The sequence below is a fragment of the Amborella trichopoda genome, chromosome 1, assembly GCF_054954075.1.
Source record: "Amborella trichopoda isolate Santa Cruz 75 chromosome 1, AtrichopodaSantaCruz75HAP2 v2.0, whole genome shotgun sequence".
NCBI lineage: Eukaryota > Viridiplantae > Streptophyta > Magnoliopsida > Amborellales > Amborellaceae > Amborella > Amborella trichopoda.
Genome location: NC_142336.1, coordinates 15,539,906 through 15,546,932, shown reverse-complemented (window position 1 = coordinate 15,546,932; position 7,027 = coordinate 15,539,906).

The window sequence follows — 7,027 nt, the reverse complement described above, 5'->3', positions numbered from 1 at the left end:
GAAAGGATCTCCTTTGTGGTTGTAACAGAGAGGCGATGCTTCTTGAGAAAGGGTTAAGACTGGAAGGACAGCCTGCTGCAAGAGAGAGAGAGAAGAAGGCGTATAAAAAAAGAAACACCTCAATGCAAGGTGTCGTTTAAAGGAGTGTTATTGTAAAACTTTAAGGTGGTGGACCTAAGGTCCACCCAAGTAAAATTGAACCCTCAAATATATTAACAATGATATCTTTTATTTATTATTAATATAAAAGCAACAATATCCTAACGGTATATTAGTATTATTATTATTATTATTATCATTACTAATATATACTTATTATTTTATTTATTTATATTTTTGTATTTATTTATTTTAACACCATTAATATTATTATTATATATATATATATATATATATATATATTTTAAAGTTTAGGATTGTTACAGATTCAGTCTATTATTACAGAATGTGGAAGCTCATGGTAGGTTTTTTGGTTTTTCGGTGGCTGAGTCGGGCCCGAGAGTCTCTCACCTCCAGTATGCAGATGATACCCTAATCTTTTGTGAGGTTTCTTTGGTCCAAATTTCTAATATTGCTTGCTTTCTGGATTGTTGTGAAGTAGCTTGTGGTCTCAAGGTTAATTTCCAAAAGACTTCTTTAATTGGAGTCAACTGTCACCCTGACCTCTGCCACTCTCTGGTCAACCACCTTCGATGTTCAGTTGGGTCCTTTCCTTTTTCCTACTTGGGTATCCCTATCTCTGATTCTAGGCCTCCTATTTTGATTTGGGATAATGTGATTCAAATGGTCCAAGTTAAATTGGATCTATGGAAACCGAAAGTACTTTCTCTGGGTGGTAGGATTACTTTGCTTCGCTCTTGTTTAGCAAACTTACCAATTTATCTCATGTCACTTCTTCTTATGTCGGCTTCGGTAATTAAGAAAATTGAGAGAATGATGTACAACTTTTTGTGGGGATCCTTCGGTCTTGAGTGTAAGTACCATTTATTGAGATGGGACTGCGTTTGTACCCCTTGGAATGAAGGTGGTTTGGGTATCCAAAAACTAAAATTTATGAATGAAGCATTACTCGCCACATGGTGGTGGTGCAGTTTCCATTGTGCCAATCAACTGTAGTGTGAGGTTCTAACTTTTAAATATGGTAGGGATAGGCATGGTTCGTGGATTGGAGGCAGCCATTCTCATGAACGTTCTTTCTTGTGGAAGCCTATTTCTAGATGCCAACCTATGATAGCAGGCCATTTCTAGTGGTTGGTTGGAAATGGCTCTTCCATTTCCTTTTGGCATTACGATGTCCCTTTGAAGCTCATTTTCCTTGAGTTGTTTGCAAAGGTTCCCTGCCCTGATACCAAGGTTGGGGAGCTGATTGAATTCAGAGGTTTCGGTGTGGTGTAGAATATTTCTTTTCCTCATGAGAGACTGTCTGGTCTCATATTTCACCAGTGGTTAAAGTTATTGGAAATCTTGGAGCCTGTATATATATCCCAGGGGTCGTCGGATGAGCTAATATGGGAATTCGAGAGTGATGCCTTTTTCTGTGAAATCCTACTATAGGCTTTTCTTTCACGACAGATGGCGATGGTCTTTACCTCAGGTGGCTATAATATGGAAATGGTCTGTTCCTCACAAGGTGCAAGTCTTTCTTTTATTAGCCGCCCTTAACAAAACGGTAGATAATATGATTAAAAGGGATAAATTGTTACCAAATATCTGTTTGATGTGCAAATTGGATGAGGAAACTGATAATCATCTTTTCATTCATTGTAAGGTCGCTAACAAGATTTGGCGCTGGTTTCTGTGCCTCCTTGGTGTTCAGACTCCTCTTCCTTTTTCAATGGCGGATCTAGTGTCCCAGTTCTCCTTTCCCCATATGTACTCTGGTGGCATTAGGTGTGGCAAATTGCAAGAGGGGTTGTGATCTGGGAACTCTGAAAGGAACGAAATAGGCGAACTTTTGAGGGGGTGAATATCTCTAAAGATAGTTTATTGGATAACATTAAGCGATCTATTTGGCTCTGGTTTTCGGTTACCAAGGATGGTTGGGGCGTTTCATAGACAGATGTTACGCTCAATCTCTGCAACCTTTTCCTTTTGGGGAAAGTTAAAATGAGACCGAGATGTTTTTGGTCCCTACCTCCTATTGGACAATTCAAATTGAATTTTGATGGGAGTTCGTTTGACAACCTGGGTTTGACTGGAATCGAGGGTGTCTTACATAATAAAGTGGGCTCGATGATTTTCTCCTATACTGGTCAGTTAGGTTCAGCTATAGCTAACCATGTGGAGCTAGCGTTCCTATTGCCAGGGCTTAAATTTTTAATGTCCAAAGGGTTTAGCAGTAGTTGTATTGTTGAAGGCAACTCCTTGAACGCAATTGGTTAGTGCAAGTTGGAATTACGAATTCCTTGAAAGCTTAGGTCAATTTGGTTGGAGATTGTGGATCTTATTGCGCCTCTCGCTATTTCCATCTCTCATGTGTACCGAGAGGCTAATGATTTAACTGACTCCCTTGCTAAAGGCGGGGCTTCCTTGCATTCCGTTCTGTTTTCGACTGATGTAATTTACTTCCAGTAGATGCCATTAATAATATGCTAAATTTTTGTCAAAAAAAATAATTTTATCTTTTCGATGGTTAAAAATGTATATCACTATTTGAATTTTAATATTTTTTTAGCTAATTAGGTTTAGATAAACTTTTAGGGGTATATATTTAACACTATTGCATACTGCTTTCAAAAACTTAAAATGACTAAGCCACCACCATTTTTTTCAGGAGTATTTTGGTCATTTTAAAATTTGAAAATATTTTTATACATTTTCTAGATCATAATTAAATAAATTATAGCTATTTCTAGTAATCATCAAATAAACTTCTATAACAACATAATATTTCAATATAAATGCATCCTCATCCTCATCGTCATCATTATCATCATTGTCATTGTCATCACCTTACAAAAGTACAATTCTATAGCATATTTATAATATTTAATTCGGGTTCTACTTATTTGTGCATTCGTAGTATTGATATCAATCATATTTTTAAAATTTATAACAGTTATCAATATTAACAATTATTAAAAAGTAAATAACAATAATGATTTAAACAATTTTAAATAGATTAGTAGGGGATATTTGAACACATTTTTCAGCACCTTGGTCCTTGATGCGGAGTAAAGAGGAAGCGTGCAATAAAGCCTTGACATAAAGTTCTCGATTGTCTCAAAATTTCCCTAGAACAGGTAGAAATCTTTCTAAGCACTTCAAAAGGCCACCTGCTAAGTTTTGTCGCAATCCGATATATCTAAGGCAGTGCAGACAAAGAAACAATTTCGGAAAAATGAGCTTCTAGCTCCCTGAAACGGACCCCGTAACTAGAATTATATTTCTGGTATGTCAAACAGCTGTGGGACCACTGCCATTGGATTTGGTACGATTGAAAACCCCTATGGGTTAAGTTTCGGCTTAATCGAGCACTCCAGTACAAAGTTATGGGTAAAATACCGAAAAGGGTTAGGCCGCACACTATTCCCATGTGGTCTCCCTTCAACAAAACACCATTAAAGGTGAATGTTTTTGCAACCTCGAGCAGTGACTTCGGGTCCATATCTCATTCGTCCCAAGTCGAATCGCACTCAAAATATGTGAGTGTGCTTGTTTCGTTAAGACGAGCGTTTCGATATGTGGCACGCTTCGTGACGACGCCCCAAACAGGGAGAAAAGCTAAAGAGAAATTGCTGATTCATATAGAAAGTTGCAGGAAAATTAGCAGCGACACGCCTCACTCGAGTGGCCAAATCACGACGCTCGCTCGTCGGATTGACAAGAGACTAGTTCCATCGTATGTGTAAGGTCCAAGGATACCATTGATCCGAACCCCGTATATGATGAACGGTCATATTTCGTACACAAAGCCAATAAAGTGACTGTAAATTCCGGCGCTGAAATTCCAGATTCTAGCCTAAACTCCAAAGTTGCGAAATCTTCATCACATGATCATGAAGGCATGTTTAGTGTGATCCAACGAAAAAATCACGGAAAAACATCAAAAAACGAGCACACTATCGATCGAAAGTTTTCAAGATTCATCCAAATTTGAATTCACATCATCCGGGCTTAAAAACACGATTCGAGGCTAGAAGTTGGCATCATATCGATCGCTATGCCGAGCCTTACAAGAAAACAATCATCTTTCGAATAAACGGGCACCAGAGCAAACCTAGATTATCCATAAAAGATCACACACATTCTAGAGCAGCAGCATGGGCTATTTTGAAATTCCATATATTGTTAGGTAGGGGCAAAACAGTCATTTGACACCCATTTTTAAAATTTCTTATAATCCCGTTAAATATTAATTTCTAACAATTGGGATTTATTTTGATTAATCCACCCATGTTTGGGCAAAAGTCTATATATATCATGTTATATCATTATACAAAGACCCACTTGCTTAACCAAATTTTCTCTTTTTTTATTGTTGGGTCCCATCTTTGAGAGAGAGAGAGGAAGGAGAGAGAAATTTTTGAGTCGGTATCACTGGGCTTATTTCTTTCTCTCCACTCTTTTCTCTTCTCTTTGTTTTTCCTTTTCCTTTTTCTCTCTTTACCCTTGTGGTCTTGAATGACCACGAACCTCCTCTTCTTCTCTTCCCCCTTCCCTGTGGTCCCTCAAGACCACAACTTTCTCCTCTCCCTCCTTGTGGTCCAGCGTGACTACAATTTTCCTATTTTACTATTCTTTTATCATCTGTAAGTCCACTTGCTCCCCGTGCACACTCGGATCTACTTCCTCCATCTTTTTTCTGGTAGTCCCTCCCTTTGTCTTCTTTCACCTTCGCATCACCTCCTTTTTGTGGACCCTCGTGTTTTTTCTTTCCCTCACATAGCTCCGTGATCCGCAGCGACCTCTATCTCCGGAAAGTTTTCTTCCCAGCACCGTCGGTGCAATCCTCTAACGAGCGCGGTTTGTGAAGCCTTCCTACCTATCGCCGCCTGCGAAACCTTCCCACCTATCGCCTCCTATGAAACAAAACCTATCCCCGCTTGTGAAACCCATCTTCCTATCGCCGCCTGTGAAATCTTTCTATGTGAAAATTTTCTATTCAATGCCGTCTGTGAAACAAACCCATCACCGTGTGTAAACCAAAATCCAACGCCGTGTGTGTAAGCTAAAACCCCAACGCCGTCTGTGTAGACAAAAACCCATCGCCGTGTGCCTCTCTCCATACCACAGCCGAGCCCTTTCCTATCTTCGTTGCTGTATCCCTCACTCTTACCTCCTAATCTCTCTTTTCTACAACTCGCAACCATCTCCCCACTCCATCAAACCTTCACCTCGGCTGCACCCACCTCTGCCCCTGCTCTTCTCTTCTTCATTTCCACCAACTGCAACTACCAGCAGCCTGCTACACCTTCTCCATCTCAATCCCTGTCCTCCATCTCTCTCGGCAGCCTGCTACACCCTCTCCGCCTCTTTCTTCCTCAATCACCACCACTGGCAACTCCCTCATCTCTATCTTCGCCACTTCCTGTCACTGCCACCTTTCTTTCTCCCCATCTCCTTTGTTGCGGCCAGTTTCACTCGCTCACCTGCGACCATCACCAGCGGCCTCTCTCCTCTCTTCGCAGCCGCTCAACTGCCTCCATCTTTGCTGCAACCATATCCGCTCCTCTTCTCTCGCCACCAACCACCTTCGTTTCTCCCTCAACAGTAACCATTACCTGCAGTCAACTTTCCATCATCTTCTCCTCCCATTCTCTTCTTCCAACCGGCAACCTTGTTAAAATCCTAATCTATCACTCTCTCTCTTCACCGCCCTCTCTTTACTCTCTCTTAACCGCCTCTTTGTCTCTCCCTCTCACCGCCTCATCCTTACTCTCCCTCTCTAAAATCTCCTAAATAAAAGGCGGTCATAATATACGTCGAGCATTTTCCTTTTCGGATCACTGGCAAATCAAAAGAGAGCACGCATAAAAACATTGCATGCACTGTTTTTATTGCATGCACTTTGTATAGGACCATCTCAACTTTGTAATAAGGCGGTAGAACGAACCGACCTTGAAAGCGTATAACTAGGGCATAGGTTTCCTGTGTGAGAGAGCGTAGGAAAAAAAAAAAAAGGAAGTTTAGTTAGAAAAAAGGGGTTATGGTCCCTAAAGACCATAACATTTGTTTGTTATCAAAATTATTTCTATGAAATAGAATAGTGAAATGTCATTGAGTTGATACTGCCACCTCTTTATCCCTATTTTTTTCTGCTATTTTCAAATTATTATATCGACGCTTCCGTAAATTCCTAATATTTGGTATGAATTAATCTTTGCTAAAATTTTCATTCCGAGGTTGATGTCATTGGTAAATTCCAGAATTTAGAACAAGCTTGTTAGTCAAAAATTAAAATTTCAGCAAAGAAAAATATTGATGAAAATAAGAAAGGGGGGACATTTCAAAATTATCAAAGAAGTAGTGGTAGACAAAAATTTTCCAGAAGCTAAGGAAGAGGAAGAATTAATTTCAATAGCTACAAAAATTCAGATGGAAAAGATAAATCTGAATCTTACTGTATTATTTGCAAAAAATCAGGGCATGAATTCAATGATTGCCGGTATAAATGTAAAAAATGTAGAAACCCCAATCATTCTCAAAGAGATTGTGGGTTTCAACTGAAAAATGAAATACATAAAAATGAAGCAATTTTTTCTGAGAAAAATAATAATACAGGCCATATGTTTTATTCATGCATGAATGTTCAACAGAATTCACATGATATTTGGTATTTGAATAGTGGTTGTAGCAATCAAATAACAGGAAATCGAAGCAGTTTTATTGAGATGGATGAAAAAGTAACTTTTTAAGTCAAGCTCGGTGATGGGAAGCTTCAAAATGTTGAAGAAAAAGGAGTAATTGCAGTAAAATCAAAAGGAGGTAATCCTAAATTAATTTATGATGTTCTTTATATTCCTGGCTTGACTCAAAATCTTTTAAGTGTTGGTTAATTGATGAAGAAAAGATATTCAGTTAATTT